Here is a 20593-nt window from a genome sequence, read left to right as displayed (position 1 = left end):
CAAATAATCCAACTTAAAAACAGGGTATGGATCTAAACAGAAAATTCTGAAAAGATGAAAAACAAATCACTAGGCAACACTTAAAGAAATGTTCATGGCATTTAGCCACCAGGGAAAGCAAATTAAAACTACTTTGAAATTTCATTTTACCCTAGTCAGAGTGGCCATGCTCAACAAAATGAGTGAAAAGATGCTGGCAAGGATGTGGAGAAGGGAAACACTTATTCATTGCTGGTAGGAGTGACAACTTGTCCAGCCACTATGAACACCAGTGTGGTAGTTCCTCAGGAAGTTGAGAAGAAATCTACTGCGAGATCCAACGATATCACTGTTGATCAAATATCCACTCTGCATCTTACTACGGAGATATTGTTCATCCATGTCTACTGCTGCTCTATTCATAATAGCAAGAAATTTGGAAAAGCTTAGATGTTCATCAACTGGTGAGTGGATAATGAAAATATGGTACATTTATGCAACAGAGTATTGCCTGGTGCTTAAAAAAAATGAAATTATGAAAATTCCAGGTATGTGGATGGAACTACAAACAATCATCTTGAGAGAGGTAACCTAGACCCAAGAAGACAAATATCACATTTCATCTTTTCTGTGGATGTTAGCTTCTTAGGTTTTGATATGTGTGCTGTAATATGAATAACGACGAGGTTATATACCTAGTTAGGGACCAGAGAGGACATGAAGATCTCCCAAGGAAGGAGAAATATAGTGTTATGGAGAGGTAAAGGAAAAACTGGAGTTGGAGAATTAAATTTGGAGGGAAATGGTAGGGTAGGGTAAAGGAGGGAATGAGGGAACAACTAACACTAAAAGTCATTTGAAAACCAATTTTTAGATTCTTATTTTGAAAGGTATGTTTACTTTTATGTGTGTGAATGTTTTCCCTGCTTGTGAATAAGCTCGTATTTTTGCCTGATGTTCATGGAGCTGGAAGAGGGAGCTGGATTTCCTGGAACAGGAACGACAGACTGTTGAAGGATGCCATGTCAGTGCCGGGGACCTACCTGGATCCTTTGTAAGAGCAGCAAATATTCTTAACTACCAGCTCTCTAGGCCCCTTGAATTTATGTTTTTGTTTTGTTTTGTGTTTTGAGATAAAGTTTCTCTGTATTGCTTTGGAGCCTGTCCTGGAACACCCTCTGTAGACCAGGGACTCATAGAGATCCTCCTGCCTCTGTCTCCTGAGTGCTGGGATTAAAGGCATGCACCACCAACACCTGGCTCCCTTGAAAATTTTTTGAAACTTTATTTTCTATCTTTCCTCCAGTTATACAAATCATCCTGTTTAAAAGGGTTCAGAGCAGGACTCTTTTTTTTTTTTTTTTTAATTTTTCTTATTTTACATATCGATACCAGTTCCTTCTTCCTCCCTCCCTCTCTCTTTCCCTCCCTCCTTTCTTGCCTTCTTCCTTCCCTCTCTCCCTCCATGTCTCCATCCCTCTCTCCCTCCCTCCCATGCCCCCCAACCACCCTCCCATCCCACTGCCCCCCCCACTCCACAGGGAGGATGGTGCCTTCCAGGAGGGACCATCTAAATCTGTCAAGTCATTTGGAGTAGGGTCTCGGCCCTCCCTCCTGCCTCTAGGTTAAGGGAGTATCCCTCCATGGGGAATGTGCTCCCAAACTCCTTTTGTGCACCAGGGATACATCCTGGATCTACTGTCAGAGGTCCCTTAGACTGCCCAGGCCTTCTAACTGGGACCCATATTCTGGGGGCCTGAGTCAGTCCAATGCTGATTTCCCAGCTATCAGTCTGGTGTTCCATTAGCTCCTCCTTGTTCAGGTCAGCTGTCCCACAGCAGGACTCTAAATATTAGCACATGTATCTAATTAGGTTCAGAGAGTTCTGATCATGTCTACTTCCCAAATTAACCTAATGGTAGCATTTGAGGGTTAAAAGAACAGACCAGGGCATATGAAGATAGGAAGGGAGTTTTAGAGTCTTTCAAGTTACAGTATGACTCGTGGAAGTGGTTTTCGGTGTTGAGGTAAATGTTATCAGTGTGGGGCTTTGGAAATGTTTCCTGTTGCTTTTTCAGCCTGTTCAGAGCCTTCTGGAGGTTTCTATTTGGCTCCTTCTACCTTTGGCCCATAGCTCAAGGACTTCTGTATAAGTCTAGGGTTAATTCTCTCTTTCCATAAAGATTATATATTTGGAGATTCCCTTTTTATATTTTTTTCAGAAGGAAAAATTAAAGTCTTTTCATCTAAGTGAGATTTACTTAAAACAATACTTAACATTTTGAAAATACTTAGATGAAAAGACATAAGTTCTTCCCCCTGACATATGGAGAGCAGAAAGTAAGCAAACCCATTTGGCATATGGGCCAATAAAACACGGTATGCTGGTAACTCAATCCTCATGATCAATTTTATAGTTTCTGTGGAAGTGGAAATTTGCCACTCTAAATATTTCTAATTATGTTTTCATTGGTATTTTTTATTGGTCAGTTTAAATAGTCTAAGAAAATGTTTCTCATTGCCAATATCACAAGGACACATATAATGTCAGATATGTGACAAGTTCTTTGCCATTCTTCTACTTTATTTGGTCTTTGAACTCATAAGATATGGAGCAGGAGGAAAGCCTGTATAATAGGTTAAACATAGTGATTCTTTTTGAAGGTTTTTTTTTCCTTTTCCAAAACCTGCACCAAAATTCTTTTCAGTTAATAAATGGACTCATCTATCTCAGGATAGACGTGCACATTCTAGTAAAGAGACTTTGGCCGTATTGATGTTTCATGTGAGGAATTTTCTTGCTGTGAGGCCTCTAGGCATTGCAGGATATTTCCCAGTGTTCAGGGTCTAGAATCATTCACAGATAATTACCATCCTGATCTTGCTAAGTATAACAGCCAAAAACTTCTCCAGAATTTTGCAAACTCCCTGGCAAGGAAGTTCTATTGCAATGTACAAAGAGGATAGGCTAGGCCGTCCGAGAAACCCAGAAGGTGGCTTTTTTCCCACTTGCCCTCACTCTTGCTGGCAGGTGCATGGATCCGGTTGTCTAGGCATTTAGCCTCTGGAATTAGAACTTACTAATTCAGGATTCCAACATAGGCTGAAGACTGGCAGCTATCTGGGACCTGTCTGGGATTCTAGCATCCACCTTGGGACTGCTGAGATGTCCAGTTTTATGGATTAAACAACTACCAGATCCTTAGTCTTTCCATTGGGAAATAGTCATTGGACCACAACCTGTAAGCCACTATGATCTTACACACACACACACACACACACACACACACACACACACACACTGTTCCTCTAGAGGATTCTGACTAATACAATTGCTAAGAAATCTCCTTCCCACTTCTCTCTAATTTGTTAAGGCAAGATTATATATAGGGTGGCTCAGGAGGTGCCTTAGATAGGATGATGGGATTGCAATCAGATCAAGTATAATCAGTGGCCACTAGGGTTGCATAAATGTTTAGGACAGTGTTTTACTGTAAGCAGAGTTTAGGGTAAAATTCTTAGAAACCTGACAGTTTATAAGCGGAGAAAGGCCTTATGTAATTGTTAATTATTAGAATTCTTTTTTTAAGGAGTCTGGCTGTGGTAGGCCTTCGCCCTGTAAGTCCATGGCAGGTGCTATAATTGGATCTCACTGTCTGAGTGAGCCTGCCCCATTAGTCTGTGTACTTCACAAGTGTTTCTCAGACTTTCTCCTCAAGTAATACAAGTAGGCTGAGACACACAAGAGGATTTTTCTTCTGTATTTTCTGTATTTACCATAAGAATGTGATGGGGGTCCTGAAGGTAGAAACAAAGCAATATGCCTCAGAGAGTTTTTAAACTCTCAACTTAGTCTGCAACCTCTCACTATTACTGGCTTCAGCCTCGGGTGAACTGATCTGCATTCTCTACACAGTTTCCCTAACATTGTGTCTTCAATTATCCAGGGTTAACTATGGTCCAACTACATTACTCAGAAAAAAAATAAGTATTGAACAATTCTTGAGTTTTAACATGCACACTGCTTTGAGCACCAGTATGAAACCATGTTCTCCACCCTACCAGGGATGCAACCATCCTACTCCTAAACCTTTCAGTAGCCATCCTGGTCTAAACCGTAATCAGAGGTATATGCATATAGGAATATGGGACAGCATGCTATGTGTAGAGGTGGTACTGTCCATGGTTTTATGAAGCTTTGGGGTGAGTCACTGTGAATAATAAGTGGCTGGTGTATTCATTAGCCTCTTGAGTTTTCAGGGTGTTTGTTCATGTAGTGGTCATAGACCTATGACAGATCTAAGGACAGCTACTGATTTTTCATTCTCTTTGCTTTGATTTTGTTACTGTACTGAGAAGAGAGACAAGGCTAAGGTTTGTGTGGTTTTTGTTTTTACATTTAAACAAATAAGGAACTATGCAGACTTAAATTCACACAAGAATTTCATGGTCGTAACTTCTAAATGCACTGTTTCTTTGAGATAACACAATCTATTTTTTAACATATATAATCCATCACTTCACCCCTTTTTCTGGCTTCCTTTTTTTTTTTTTTTTTTTTTTTAGTTTAACCCAATTAGTCTTCCCCCAAATAAAAAAGGAATGCAGAACTACCTAAATGAATCTAAAACTTAGTGGACAGGTACCAGTGCCTAGAACCCTTGTCACATCCACCCCACGATAGGGAGGTACTCTGAGATTAGATGTGGAAGAGGTTGATCCCGTGCCTCAGATAGTCACTACTTAAATCCAGGCATTTGAGGTTACACAGGAGGAAGTAGAAGGCATATCCTGAGAATACTTGTTCTCGTCTCCACAACACCACCTCCCCAAACCATACATTTCAGTTCTAACTCTTGGTACCTGTGAAAGTGTCCTTACGTGGAAGCAGGGTATTTTGAGACATTGTTAAGTTATGGTGAAGTCATACCTGAATAGGGCTGTTAGTTCCCTGCATCCTTATAAGAAGAGACCCACACATGTCATGTACTCTGGTAGTAGTTGGAATAAAGCAGCTACAGGCTAAATAGAGCCTAAGACTGTTGGCTAGTACCAATCTGAACAAGGCAAGGAAAGATGCAGGAACTGTCAGAGAAAGCCTACAGATACACCTTGGATTAAGGTTTCTAGCTTCCATAGCTGAGATAATACATATAATAAATGTCTTTTGTTTTAAGTTTAAGGGAATATGTCACAGTAACCCCCAGGGAATGAATGAAGCCATGTAACACCATGCCCTAGCAGGTTATCTTTCTGCTTGTGTTTGTGAGGTCTACCCAGTTATTAATAGACCAGACCACTCAGGCCAAAGCAAACCTTCATTCCACCTTGCTGTTTGTTTAGGAGCATTTGAACAAAAGTAATCAGAACAACAGGGCTGGAGGAATGGCTCAGAGCAGCCATGTTCAAACCCAAAAGGGAACACGTGAATCCCATGTGGAACATATTGGGTAATAACTAAAGAAAAGTAAATATATACTTACTTTTTTCTCACTTGCTTGCTTGAATGTTCTACCTTTATAACCTTATATGAATAATACATTATCAACAAGTGCAAAATCCTGTATCTATTACTAAAAATGTACCCTTTATTCTCTTCCAGGCATGGTACTTATTGCATAAAGATAACGCAGTTAGCAGTGTATATGTGGAAGGTTGATTTTTCCCCCCTGTAGAGTATTTCTGCCATTTCTCTCAAGGGTCGAAGATGAAACAGTAGGAGTGTGTTTTGGAATAAACAGTATCAGAAATAAAAGGTAGCTTTGTGTTAAGCTGTATGATAACACTTATAGTAAAGAACATTTGCAGCAGCTGTCACTAGACATGTGTTTTCACTTAAGTCTCCAATAAAATAAGCCATTATTTTATTTCTTTTACTATTTGAAGTTATAATTACATAATTCCCCCATTTCTTTCCTCCCTCCAATCTCTTCCATATACTCCTCCATGCTGTCTTTCAAATCCATGGCCTCTTTTTCACTAATTGATGTATATACATCTGAGTGCATGTATCTACTATAAGTACAATGTGCTAGGTCTGTATAATATTACTTGTATGTATTCAGAACTGACCATTTGGTATTGAATAACCAATTAGTGTGCTATTTCCTGGAGGAGACTATTTATCCCACTCCCTGCATTCCTTAGTTGCTTGTAGTTCTTTGTGTAGGATTGAGGCTCCATGGTCTTTCCTCCATCTACTTTAGGACTTTAATGTTTCACCTGTGATAGAGATTATGTCCCAGAAAAGATCTGTAGGATTACATAGGAAAGTTCCTTTTGAAACATAAAGGTTGTTTAGATACAGTACTCCTTTAGTAGAGAAGATAGCAGGAAATCTAAAGATCCATTAAAATATGTAAACTAGCCATGCTTTGATATTGGGCCTGCTTCTGTAACTAATTCCTAGGGATGTGGAACAACTCCCTTTCTCTTCCATGGGTTTTATCAGTAACTCATTACCTCACCCACCTCTTCTGTTGTGCACTTAGTCTTGGCTATTGTTCTCTCCACCTGTTCTAGTCACCACAGGGCCAAGTAACACACACCTAGGAGAGCTCCTCTCTCCCAGAGTACAATGAACCAATTTAAGTCAGCCAATCTTAATATACTTTGAAATTTTTATTTTGTTCATATACATGTGTGGTTTGTGTATGTGCTAGCAGGTATGTTTCTTCATTGCTCTATATCTTGTATGCTGAGTCAATGTCTCTCACATGAACCCAGACCTTTTCAACTCAGCTAGTGTAACTAACAAGCCCCTAGGGCACATGTTCTCTGTCTCCTTAACTCTGGTCACCATGCTAACTGGGAATTTACATGGCTGCAGAGGATGAAAATGCAGATGAACATGCTTGTGAAGCAAGTGCTTCACTTTGGGCAACTCCTCCATCTCTAAAGTTTCACACACTGCCTTGTGAACCCCTTCAAACAGAAACCACAGTTGACCTCATAAGAAACATAACTGGCCTCATAATCTTTGGTATAGTATACTCCCTTCTCTTCTATATATGCAGCCTTCTATATATGTAGTCATGTGCTCAGTGATCATCTTTGCCTGATCCACTGGCCATACCATATCTGAATAATTTTTTTTTAAAAAGAGTATGTGAACGTCAAGGTGAGGAACAAAGAGACCATTCATTCAGGTTTCTCTGGAGCAGGTGTAAAGCATACATGCATTGGTGCCTAAGGAATGTTCTTAGGGTTTTGCTTCTCTGTACCTCTCTTGCAAATAATAGTGCAATTCATTGATTGCAGAAGAGCTATAGCATAGTCTTGAGGGCAAGACTTCAGTTCCTCTGTGTTTCCTCATAGCCTTCCCTAGTCAGTACTAGCTGGGACATTTGTACAGGGGAGATCTCTTGTAAATAAGAGAATACTCTAATCAAGGTCTGGTGACCCTGAAGACACAAGCACAGAGAGATAACAGGATTGTATTTATAATTTGGAAGTAAAGTGTCAAAAGCAAAAAAGACCATGTGTTGAGCCATCATGGTGCGCATGAACAGTGGTAAAAGTTTCCTGTTTGAGATCATGGCTTTATGGTCTTATTGGAAGATTGAGTTGCTAGCTTGTTTTATTTAGATCAGAAGAAGTTGTGGGCAGTGATTCACCCTATCACATTACACTGGCAATAGCATGTGGTCTGAAAGTATCACCTTTCTCAGATACCTTAGATCCAAGCTACTGCAAGAGTGTTTACTGGTGGGAGAGAAAGAATGACCTTTTGGCAGCCCATATCCCTAAAGAGGAGTATCTGACCTCATATCCTGTCACCAGGGTGCTCTATAACTCATACACATAGCCACAGGAATGCCAGTGATGATATACCCTGCATAACATGGGTGGCAGATGTGATGATATATTGTTTATGATCTAATAAAGCTTGCCCAGAGATCAGAATACAAAGCTAGCCACAGCTGTAGAATTTGGGTGGTAGTGGCATACACCTTTAATCACAGGACCCAGGAGACAGAGACATGAGTTCAAGGCCACCCAAGGCTACATGAGAGTGAATCAGTCTAAAAGAGAAATAGAGTTCACACCTTTAATCCCAGCACCAGAGAGGTATATAAGACAGGAACAGGCAGTCAGTCTTGGGCAATTAGTCTCCAACCACAGTGAGGTCAGTATCTTCCCAGTCTTGGTAGAGGTAGGAGCTCTCTGGTTGCTGGCTGCTTTGCTTTTCTGATCCTCAGCTTGAATCCCAATATCTGTCTCTGGACTTTATTATTTATGTTACAGGCAGAGGTAGAGGGAATGGGAAAAAAAAGAGCTCTTAAATGTTGAGAAAAGTCCTGTGTCCAGTTTTCTTTTGTTTCTTCTTATTTCAGGTGTTTTCTGATGGAGAAAAAAACATTTTGGGATCTGGTAGAGAAAGGAAGATGGAAAATACTGGAGGTTAAATTACATTCATTAATGAAGATAGTAAATAAGAAAAATATCTTACACAGTGTGAAGACTGATTTTATGGGACATGGGAAGAGTTCAGATTGAGGCCATCACTGGTCAGTCTACATAAAGCCTACATCACCTTTCTGTTCATACAGATTAGTCCCTCTGTACCTATCTGAGAATCACAGGTATCATGAAAAACAACTATGCACTAGAATCACTGCCTGGTGACAAAATGCTGCTGAGGTTGAGAGGGCAAATGCCCCACTTTAGAGGTATGGGCTGTCAGGTGTTCCTGCCCCACCCCCACCCCTACCCCCATTGAACACTCTGGTAGTGTCTGGAATCCGAGGTAGTGTGGTGGGGGGGAGGGTCAAAGGTTCAAAATGGGCCTGAGACAGCTTTGTGTGTATACCCTGAGAGGTTGCAGCTAGCTTTGCCCTGGTTCTCTACTTAGAGAAGACTGGGGTCTTCCAGCCTTTTTCTTCTTTATAGTTCTCAATTTCCTCCTATGCATTCCAACATCTTGAAGCCATCTTTGAAGAAACTTGTGGGTTTAATAATGTTTCTTATGGGCCCTTTTTTCATTACTTCAACAGAAAAAGACAGCTCATGTGTGGCCGAAGATTACTAGTTGTATCTACTTTGATAATGCGACATTAGCCCTCAACTGTTTGTGTCTTTGGGTAAGTAACAACAACAACAACAAAAATCTCATACTAGAAGACAGATGCCACAGCTCCAAACATCACTTCCTTATTAACACTATCTGAGCATATCTTTATGTTTTTGATAGAATAAGAACAAACATAAAATGTAAAAACAAAAACCATAGCACAATGTGCTTCAAGTGTGTACTGAGAACTAACAAAGCCACTAGGCAGAATGGAGCATTCTGTAAGATGTCTCCTTCTTATCATACTGAAAATGCCTTGTGTTGATAATAACAAACTGAAGTACAACAATTCTTAAACACTTTTTTTTTTTTTAAAGCCCCAGCTGGACTTGAACTCACAAAAATCCTGCCTTTGCCTCCAAAGTGCTAGGATTAAAGGTGTATAACATCATGCCAAATCCAAACACATTTCTTAAAGAAATGTTGGCTGGCAGTTTGGGAGAGTAATACAAAACACTAAAGTTTTGCAATTTAAGCAATCTGTGATGATTTCATGGGGCTCTGGATGCTTTTTTGACCTTTAAGAGTAAGCTTTCCTCAAATGCCTCCCAATTCTAGTAATCTCTCCAAGTACTTTCTCCATAGATCTGTGCCTAGCCCAATTGTCATCAAAGAGGCTACATCTGGTAGCTGATGAGAACAAATGAACATAACCACAGCAAAACATTAGGTGGGGAGAGAGCCTGTGGTAGTTTGAATGTAATTGGCCTCCATAAGCTTATAGGGAGTGGTACCATTAGGAAGTATGGCTTTGTTGGAATACGTATGACCTTGTTGGAGGAAGTGTGTCATGCTGAGGGCAGGCTTTGAGGCTTCCTATGCTCAGGATGCTGTCCAGGACATCAGTCCATTTCCTGTTGCCTTTTGATCAAGATGTAGTCAGAACCATGTCTGCCTGCATGCCACCATGTCCTTGCCAGGATGAAATGTGAATCTAAGCAGATGTTTAATAAATGCTTAGCGCATTTAGATAGATCTCATAGAAATGGCCCACCATTCTATTGAACAGAGCTATTCACACTTAAACAGCAACCACAGGTTATATTTGTTCAAAACGTGTGAGAATTACCTTCCAGGAATGCTACACAAACATTTTATGTGACATACTTAAATGTAATTGTACAATTTCAAATTCCATATCTTTGCCATAAGAAACAATAACACATTTGTTTTATGTTGAGTTTTATGTTTCTTAGGTAAGCAAATGCTAATGTGAAGACCTTCTATAACAGTGGTTCTCTACCTGTGGGTTGCAATCCCTTGGGGATCCAATGACCCTTTCACAGGGTCCACCTGAGACCATCTGAAAACCCAGATATTTATATTGCTATTCACAACAGTAACAAAATTATAGCTATGAAATAGCAACAAAAATAATTTTTTATTGTTGAGGGTTATGGCAATGTTAGGAACTATATTAAAGGGTCACAGCATTAGGAAGATTGAGAACCACTATTATAAAACATATTAAGTTGTGGTGCAAATATTCTGGCAAATGTGTGGATAGCAACCTAGAAACTCTATTTGTGTGTATTTTTATATTACAGAGGTCAAACTAAAACTTTTAACTCCTCCCCCATGTGTGTGCATGTGTTATAGTTTGAGTCTGGAACGTTTCCCTCAGGCTAATGTTTTTATTGCTTGTTGCTTGGTCGTCAGCTTCCAGCATTCTTGTGAGGATCAGAGTCTTCAGGAGATGGAACCTGAATACCAAAATCAAGTTTCTGGGAGTTGGACTTTGAAAGTTATACCACTACTGGTTCCAATCAGGTATTCTCTGTTCTAGCACACAACCATGTGAACACGCTACTGCCCCACATCCCACGCCATGTGATGGACTGAACTCTACTGAAACTGAACCCAGATCAATCACCCCATCCCCTGGTGCCTTGTTTCTGTCATGCACTTTGTCACACACAGTGATGCAAAAGTAACACAAATATACTCTGTTTTCTTTTTCAGTTATTTGTCTAAAAGTGAGGATGCAAAGATGACAATATTTCAGACAAAGAGATGCCAAAATATTTTCGTAAGCAAGGGAATATGAACTGGCCCTCGTATTCAGGTGCCTTCTTAATATCAGTTTCGTTTAAGCCACCAGAGAAACATTTGCCACAGCTAAATATATAGGCAATTATTTAAACTCCCATGGAACCTTCTCTAAATCCTAGAGACACTGCATGGAGAGGAAAGCTCCCACTACGATATCATTGTTGGAACCTGTATTTCTCATAAATCCTCTGGCCAGCAGACATTTAGAGCACACTACTTATTCAGAACAAACATCCTATTATTTTATTTTCTCAGAATTGAGATAATAGAGAAAAGATGCTTACATAAACAAATATAGTATTCTGTTTTGTGTTCCCCTCCTAAGAGATGCTGGTTTCCTTTTGACACCTAAATTGCCTTTTTCCCCCTCCCTGTCCTGCTGCATTCAAAACAAGCCTTTTTATATTTTTATTGAAATATCTCATTAAATTTTCATCATAATACATTGTAAAAAGTATTTTCCTCTCAAATACATGTTTGGAATTGCTTGCCTGGCTGTTCCATACGATAGATAGGCATTGTTTTAAATATAAGTAGATTCCCTTCAGTTTCCCTACAATAATGGTGTTGTAGACTGAATTGTGCTGCTTTCCTACCAACATGAGAAACTCTAACTTTGGTACTCAGAACATGATTGTACTGGAGATAGGGAGTTTGAAAGGTAACTATAGTAATTGAAGGTACATAGATTAGATTCTAAGTGGGTGACCTGATGAGGCAGGTGTCCTCATGAGAAAATGAGCTTAGGACACAGATGTCACCAGAAGAGCAGAACAGAGGAAATGTGGAGAAGACAGCCAGCTATAAGCCAAGGAGGAGTCCTTTCTCCTTTAAACAATGATACTATTTATCCCATTTAATAATCATACAAAACAAATATTCCTAATGATATAATATTCTCTAGATATACTCTACTTTTTTTTTCCTGCACAGAATACCTCCCAGGGTTACTTATGTTTGTTTTTTCCAATTGCAAGAGCAAGTTCTTTTTTTTTATTTTCAAAAACATGTATTTTGACTATTTTGTTTACATATAGCACAAAACCAAAGTTAAATGCAAAGTAATGGAGGACATTCATTTTCATTATGCTTTATTAGTTTTTTACATAACTTAGAATTTCTGAATTATATTTGCAAATTCAACACATTAACAAAGATAAAGTGAAGAGCAAGTTCTTATAAACCCATAGTCCAACCACACCATGGTCCCATCCTTCCAACTCCAGACTTGTGAGATACTGAATGTCTGCTGCTTGAGTTTCTCAGTATGTAGAAATTAATACAACAGTGAAGAATAAAGGAGTCATAGACTATAATAGAGGCCATTTGCAACTCAGAGTCAAGACCAACAACCGAACTGAACACATGAGCCCAACTTTAAATGCCAGTTCAAAATCAGGAAGCAGATTAAAAGCAATAAACAACTTCATCTATGTTTTCTCTCAAATTTGCTTGCTGTCCTTCCCTTTGACAATGATAATTTTTTAAGCATAAGAAAACCTGTCTGAGGGATGTAAAGAGGCAAACAGCTGAATGAAGGAATTCTGGCTTTAACAAAGGTGGAGGTTTAAATGACAATGCATCCAAAGGCTCATGTATTTAAACTTGTGATTCCTGGTCACTATCCCTATTTGAAGATGATATGAAATCTTTAGATTGTGGAGCATTGTTCAGGGAAGCATGTCACTGAGGGCAGACTCTGAGAGCTTATCACTAGGCAATGCAGCAAATAGAAATTTAGCATCTCACAATGTTGGAGGCTGGTACATTGATACCAAGTGGAGAAGGGCTCATGGTCTTGTAAGACATTTCTCTTTGACTTATAGTTGACCACATTCTCCTTCTATCTTGCACGGCTTCTCTTTGGGTGACATCTGTGGCCTAAACTCATATAGCCTTGCCCACTTTCAGTTTGCTCTTTTGGCTTCTTGTGTGATGAAGAGTGATCAGCCACCTTCCTGTTCTGTCCACCTACTTCTATGCCTCCCTCACCATTATGGACTTCCCCTCTGGAACCATAAGCCAAAATGCGCTTTCTTATACAAGTTGCAACTAGTCATGATATTTTATGATAGCAATGAAAGTAACCAGTACAAGAGGGATGTCCCAGTACATCACACACAAACCTAACTTTCATGGAACAAGAACAACACCAGCCAGAAAGTTAATGCTGATTTCAACACTGAAGAAGAAAGTTTACTTTTTAGTCCTCTGAGCATTATGCAAGCACACAGAAAAGGACAGCGTTAAAGTCTAGTCTACGTGACTAGACTCCCCTCTTCATAATATACACATTTTAATCATTATACTTTGTCGGTGTGTTCCAGAACAAAGGAATATAATTGTGAAATCATTATTTATTTCAGTATTTTGGGTATGATTTATTAATGGCCTCAGACTTAGGAACATACCAGATTAAGGTAACAATTTGAGATTTCAACTTTGAAACAAACCAACCACCTTGACAAAGCAAAAACTCTTTTTCACATTTACAATGAATTTAATATCAATAACCAGTTAACCAGTGCCAAGCTTATTGACACTGATTTGAGAGAGGGTGATAATCTAATAATTTGCAAAGCTGTAATGATAACTAACCAATATTAAATGCTGTGCAGAAGCTATCACTGTAATTTTATTCACACAGCTTTTAGTGAAAGTGTTGTTTGTCCATTCTCAGGATGAAGAAACTGGTTTCCTGAGAAGATAAGTAGCCTCTTTCTTCACAGCTAGGATAGGAGGAAATGACAACATCTTCTGAGATGCACTCAAAAGTTAGATAAAGATTAAAAGACAAGGTAGGACATTTAAGGTTATTTGTTTACCTAAATCAAACTTTTCAGTGAAAAATAACTAACTTCCATAAGAATTTCAGAGAATAAAACATTAAGAAAATACTTATTTTTTTCATGAAAACAATCTTGTGAGTTTGCTTCTCTGGCAGTGAGAAGATTCATAAGAGGAAAAAAAGAGAAGTGTTGAAATGTCAGAAACCTGGGAGATACAATCTGAAAACAATGAAATCAATGTTCTATTACAGTACTGCAATGTCTTTGTTAGACTCCTCCGCTACAGCAAGTTACAGGAGACCCTGCAGTCACTGCAGAGTATTCTCGGGGATAATCTACAGCCCAAATAGCTAAAATGTGTGTATTTAAAGGCATGGTGGCCTTGAGAATGTAAGAACTCTAGCTAAAGCAATGTGATAAACCAACCACCCCAGGTTCTGTTCTTAAATTTATCACTCTGCCTACCAGACTGTTTGTGGCAGGAACACTGAGCAGAGACATTCCAGAGAGATGGGCCATGACACAAGGACCCTTCAATGGCTCTACTGCAGCCTGGTCCATGCATCTCTTGCTCTCATCTTGAATCCAGGCCAGATCTGCATTCTATGTTACAGCTTGCCCAGCCTTCTCTGCTCTTTGCCTGTTTCCTTTCCTTAGATGTGCCTCCTAATGAAATCTTTGTGTGATTAATTCTGTCTGCCACCTGCAGCTCAGAGGATCAGCATCTGTTTGACTAAAGATTTTCAAATGTGTCTATGAACTTGTGTAAAAACACAGCCTGCTAGCAACATGACCAAATTCTCAAGCAGTTTTTGTAATTTTACACTTTTATCTCAAGCATCAGTATTTCTTTAAGCCAGCCTGCTGTCATTTGCTCTACATGTCCAGGACCTTTCATGAAAACCATTGAGCAGTCCCAGCCTGTCTCCCAAATATGTCTCATGGCCAGGCCACTTTCTTGTCAATTCAATGTGGCTCCCATCTTTTTTTAATATTTATCAATATTTATTATAAATTGAACACCAACCTACTTTCTTTTTCACTTTTCCTCTTTAGTTTTATTATTCTTGTTTTTTATTTAAATTAGAAACAATCTTATTTTACATGTCAATCCCAGTTCCCTCTCCCTCCCATCCTCCCATGTGCCCCCCCCCAATTCCTCCCATCCACTCCCCAGGGAGAGTGAGGCCTTTCATGAGGGATCATCAAAGTCTGTCACATCATCATTTAGGGCAGGGCCTAGCCACCCCCTCCAACCCCATGTATTTAGGAAGAGAGAGTATCTTTCCATGGGAGACTGTCCCTTTGAGCACTAGGGATAAATCTTGGTTCTACTGCAAGAGACCCCATAGATTGTCCAGGCCTCCTAACTGTCACCCACATTCAAGGGGCCTGGTTCAGTTCAATGCTGGTTTCCCAGCTGTCTGGCTGGGATCCATGAGCTTCCACTTGGTCAGGCCAGATGGTTTCTCCAGCCTGGTCTTGACCCCTTTGCTCATCACTTCTCCCTCTCTATAACTATTCCAGGAGTTCAGCTCAGTGTTTAGCTGTGGGTGTCTGCTTTGGCTTCCATAAGCTACTGGATGAAAGCTCTAGGATAGCATATAAGGTATTCATCAATCTCATTATAGGGGAAGGGCATTTAAGGTACCTCTCTACTATTGCTCATATTTTTAGTTGGGGTCATCCTTGTGGATCTCTGGATATTTTCCTAGTGCCCAACTTCTCTCTAAACCTATAATGGCTCCCTCGATTAAGGTACCTCTTCTCTTGCTCTTCTCTTTTCCTCCCCTGACTTCCTGATCCCTTACGGTCTTCCCCCTCCTCTTTTCCCCTCCTTTTTATCCTACTCTCCTCACCCTACCCTGTGCTCAAGAGCTCTTGTCCCCTTTCCCCTTCTCTGGGGGAACCATGTATGTTTCTTTTGGGGTTCTCCTTGTTTCTTAGCTTAAAAATATGGAATGCTTCATGAATTTGCTTGTCATTCTTATTAAGGGGCTATGAGAATCTTCTCTGTATTGTTCTAATTTTAGTGTATGTGCTGCCAAAGTGAGCACGTGGTTCCATCTTGAAGGACTACATAGAAAGGATTCCTCCTGCTCTGGGTTTTTGACTGGGCTGTTCTATTGATCATCAAGTCTCATTACTGTCTCTTCCACAGCAAAGACTCTCTTCCACTTTTCACCTTAACTTTTAATGAATAATAAATCTGTATCTATTGCTGTAAATTGTTACAACATATTTAATATTTTCTTCCTCTGTGTTTTGGCCTAATAAGTTTTGGTTCCCTAATAGTGACTCGGTAAATACTTGTTTTGATAAATGAACATGGGATATTTTATAGGGAATACAAAAGATAAAAACTATCATGGAAGTATAAGAGATGTGAGAATGAGTCTGCAAAACAAAAAACCTGTTTCAACATACTCAGATAGTGACTTTGAAGCCAAGCATAGACCTTCAATGTTACTTCTCCCACCAAGAGAAAAAATGTGGAGGAAGAACGTGGCAAAAAAGAAAAACATAGTAGAGATAGAAGCAGAATGACAAATGCCAAAGAGACTTCTATATTGTTCATGAAATAGTAATAAATAAATGATTTCAGTAATAAACTATATATTTTAGAAGAAAACACAAAAGAACCTATGTAGTATTTATCTCTGTACTATTTCTGGGAAAATGGAAAGATGATGGGATAATGGAAATTAAAGACTGGGGAGACAAAAATCAGTTGGTAAAGTACTTACTGCACAAACATAAGCTTTAAGTTCAATAACCAAGGCTCACATAAAAACTCACTTGTGGTGGTGATTGCTCCTATTCCCTGTGTTTGGGAGGCAGGCACAGCAGGTCCCTGGGGCTTGCTGGCCAGCCACTGTAACTAAATTGGCAAGCTTCAAGCCAATAAGAGAATATGTTTCAGAAACAAGGCATACAAAACCTGAGGACTGAATGGGTAAAGAAGATGTGGCACATTTACACAAGGAATATTACTCTGCGGGAAAAATAAAATAGAATCTTGAAATTCGCAGGCAAATGGATGGAACTGGAAAAAACAATTCTGAATGAGGCAACTCAGTCACAAAAAGAGGAACGTATGTACTCACTCATATATGGTTTTTAGACATAGAGCAAAGGATCACCAGCCTATAATTCACACCACCAGAGGAACTAGGGTACAAGGAGGAATATAAGAGATTCATACAAGGTCCCTCACAGAAGGGGGAAGGAACATGATCCCCAGAGCATGTTGAGAGTGGGGTTCAGTGAGTGGAGAGGGAGTTAGGAGAAAGAGAAGGGAAGGAGAGGAAAACATGTGGGACTAGGAGGATTGAGTCAGGAGAGGAATAGACAAGAGGAAAAAGACAGAGAGAGAGAGAGAGAGAGAGAGAGAGAGAGAGAGAGAGAGAGAGAGAGCATAAAAGAGGGAGTCATTATAGGTTTGAAAAGAAAACTGACTCTAGAGAAATGTCCAGAGTCCTAAAAGACTGACCCCAACTAACAATTCGAGCAACAGTGGAAAGGCTACCATAAATGCCCTTCCCTGATAATGAGATTAATGACTAACTTATCCATTATCATAGAGCCCTCATCTAGTAGCTGATAGAAACAGAAACAGACACCTACAGCTAAGCACTGAGTTGAACTGGAATCCAGATGCAAAGAGGGAGGACAAGACCAGGCTTCAGAAACCCACAGAGACAACTGACCTGAACAAGGAGAAACTAATGGGCCCCCAGACTGATAGCTGGGAAATTAGCATTGGACTGACTCAGACCCCCCTGAACATTGGTCTCAGTTAGAAGGCCTGGGCAGTCTAAGGGACCTCTGACAGTGGAACCAGGATGTGTCCCTGGTACACAAAAGAACTTTGGGAGCACATTCCCCATGGAGGGATACTGCCTTAACCTAGAGGCAGGAGGGAGGGCCTAGTCCCTACTCCAAATGACTTGACAGATTTAGATGATCCCTCCTGGAAGGCACCATCCTCCCTGTGGAGTGGGGGGGGCAGTGGGATGGGAGGGTGGTTGGGGGGCATGGGAGGGAGGGGGAACTGGGATTAATTTGTAAAATAACAAAACAAAACAAAACCTGAGGATTATCCCAGAAGTTGACCTTGAACCTCCACACATACATCCCAGACATGCACCTACACAGCCACAGATACACAGATAAGGGTGCTAGCACGTACGTGCATGTACACGCATGCCCGTGCGCATGCACACACACACACACACACACACACACACACACACACACACACACACTTAATAACTGTGACTCTTCCCTTGAGTGGGAAATTCATTACGTTTAAATGACAAGTTAACTTTCTTCAGATACTATAAATCCCTAGCATTTCAGCCAAATTTCAAAAATTTTAAATTATTACATAGACTTTCTTACTTGGTTCCCAGCATTGCTTTTAAGTTTATTTTGGCCCAGGGTCTCTCTAGGTCCAACTGGCAATCTTGGAACTTGACCTGAACTAAACACTAAATAAAATTGTTTTCCTGAACCAGGGCTGTCTCATTGTCTAGTTTTTCTGTCTCTTGTACCATATAGTGCCCAGACTTCCAATCCCAGTATCAGATTTCCAGACCACACTTCACAAAGAGGTCAGACTCCATGCCAACACACAGTGACATCCCCACAAATGAAGCAGGTCCTTGCCAGATGCATGAATGCAGCCTACTATTTTACTGGCAGAAGAGAACCAACAAAAATTGGAGCTGTCATGAAGAGAAAACTCAGAAATTATGGAGCCTTGTGCCAAACTTGACATCAAGAGAAAATGCTGAGGTCATAACCCAGATATCTCAGTCAGCATCAGCCACCTTCAGCAAGAACCAGTGGTTTAAATTGTTCCTGAATTCTACACTTGAACTTTTAAACTCCAGAGAGGAAGTGCAGCAGGGAACAGCAGAAGTCTTCAGAGCAGAACTAGCAAGCAGGTGCTAATCTATGGCACAACACCCAGGTTTGTGCAAGGGCGGTAGATAATGACCATTCTGATTGGTAAAGCAGCTCTGAAGTCTCATGCCCAACTCAAAACTCTTTACCAGGGTTTGACATGGAAGTTATAATAATAATAATGGAGACTGATTACAAAGAAATATGTTAGTGAATATATCCATGAAAACTAAGCTTTGAAGGAGAGATCTATAAAACACTGAGCACTGAAACTAGCTGTTGTCAGAATTCCCCAACTACTACATGCTATTGTTTAGTTTTGAAATAAATATCAATTACCCACTGCTAAAGATCAGAGATAGCATTTCTCACCAGACATCTGGATTTGAAAATAGCTTTCTCAAGGGGAATATAATATGCAAAACTGAGTGTCAGCATCTCCATTATTCTGTGGTCTCAATATGACATCTAGAAAAAGAAATAATTTTGCTATTGTATTTTATAATTATGACATACAGTTTTTTGCTGTATAATTTATATGACTGCTCTTTCATGACAAGAGGCTCATTGAACTAGAAGATATACCTAAAGTTTAGCAAAGACAATGTTTCATTCTGTCCTTTAGATTTATTTAATTCCAGAAAAGTTAGTATCCTACCAAGGATTATGTAGTGGAAGAGAGAGACCTGAGAGAGACCTGGGTCCTACTCCCAAATCAGGGTCTTTACATAATGCTCATCTTGACCTTTGATAAACCACAATGATCCCCTCAGTCTTCAGTAGGTTGCCTTTTGAGTGACAATATCAATTTGTTCCATTCCAATGGTCTTGCAAACTAACACTTAATATATATATGATATATAGAGAAGACCTAGATTGCTCAATGCAGAAGTTAATGGGTTATTATGGCGGGAGTTTGGAAGACCTTATGGTCAGTGGAAATGTGGACAGGGATGACTAGACTTTGAAGGTCCAGAAAATAACAGGAACACTATTAGAAATTTCACTAGAAGTCATTTACATTGCTTTCTGCCAACAAACTGAACTACATTATGCTCACATCTTGCAATTGTTACTCTGATTTTAAAAGCTATTTATAAGTTGTCCAATAAGGAAAATTTCAACCCAACAAGACATTAAGGATGTAGCATGATTATTACTCACTGTTCTTAGTCATATTACAGTGACCAAAAGGCAAAATATATAGCATAAGTGAAAGGGTAAAGGCGACTGTCACCGAGCCTGATTGCCTGTTTTGGATTTATGGGATCCAGAATGTAGAAGGGAAAACTGACTCCTGAAAATTGTCCTATGACTTCCACATGAAAGCCTTGGCATGGGCATTTGTACACATGTAACACACAAACATAACACAAATATACATGAATAAAAATGTACTAAAATTTTTATAAAATTTCTATTTCATTTATTACACATTATAACAGTCTGACTTGTTCTCTTGCTCAGATTAACTGGACACAATTAGCTCACTTTCACCTCAGAGCAAGTTCAAACTGCACTAAAGGCCTTTTAAAAATAGATAGTAAGTTTGAAACCTTACAGCTATGTACAAGGTCAGAGCCACAGATGGACCATGATGCCAAATTTGGCTACTAGAAATACATAAAGGTTGGCCCACTTGGACCACAGTTGCATCAGCATTTCCCTAGGATGTTGCTTTTGAGCAGGGAACCCCTTCATTTGCATTCACAGTTTGGGTTCTCTCCTTTCAAATGAGCTTGTATTTTTACAAGATGGAACCTTCAGTGGGTGGGATCTTGCCTTTGGG

At 39.8% G+C, this 20593-nt stretch overlaps 1 long non-coding RNA gene and 1 other non-coding gene across 3 annotated transcripts; one reads left to right on the top strand and one right to left on the bottom strand.

The window, feature by feature from the left end:
• The first annotated feature begins 270 nt into the window (after positions 1-270).
• Positions 271-11592, top strand: LOC127227232 (uncharacterized). Of its 2 annotated transcripts, none has more exons than XR_007834956.1 (3): positions 271-443; positions 8976-9062; positions 10712-11592. It is a non-coding gene; the product is annotated as an uncharacterized LOC127227232 (long non-coding RNA). The 2 variants fall into 2 exon arrangements; XR_007834955.1 differs by lacking the exon at positions 271-443 and adding an exon at positions 8321-8489.
• A 4251-nt stretch (positions 11593-15843) lies between these two features.
• Positions 15844-15950, bottom strand: LOC127227280 (U6 spliceosomal RNA). The gene has a single exon (XR_007834966.1). It is a non-coding gene; the product is annotated as a U6 spliceosomal RNA (small nuclear RNA).
• Between the last annotated feature and the right edge of the window lie 4643 nt (positions 15951-20593).

The sequence above is a fragment of the Phodopus roborovskii genome, unplaced genomic scaffold (genome assembly GCF_943737965.1).
Source record: "Phodopus roborovskii unplaced genomic scaffold, PHOROB, whole genome shotgun sequence".
Lineage (NCBI taxonomy): Eukaryota > Metazoa > Chordata > Mammalia > Rodentia > Cricetidae > Phodopus > Phodopus roborovskii.
The sequence above is the reverse complement of the archived record's forward strand: the minus strand, read 5'-3'. Positions and strand labels throughout refer to the sequence as shown.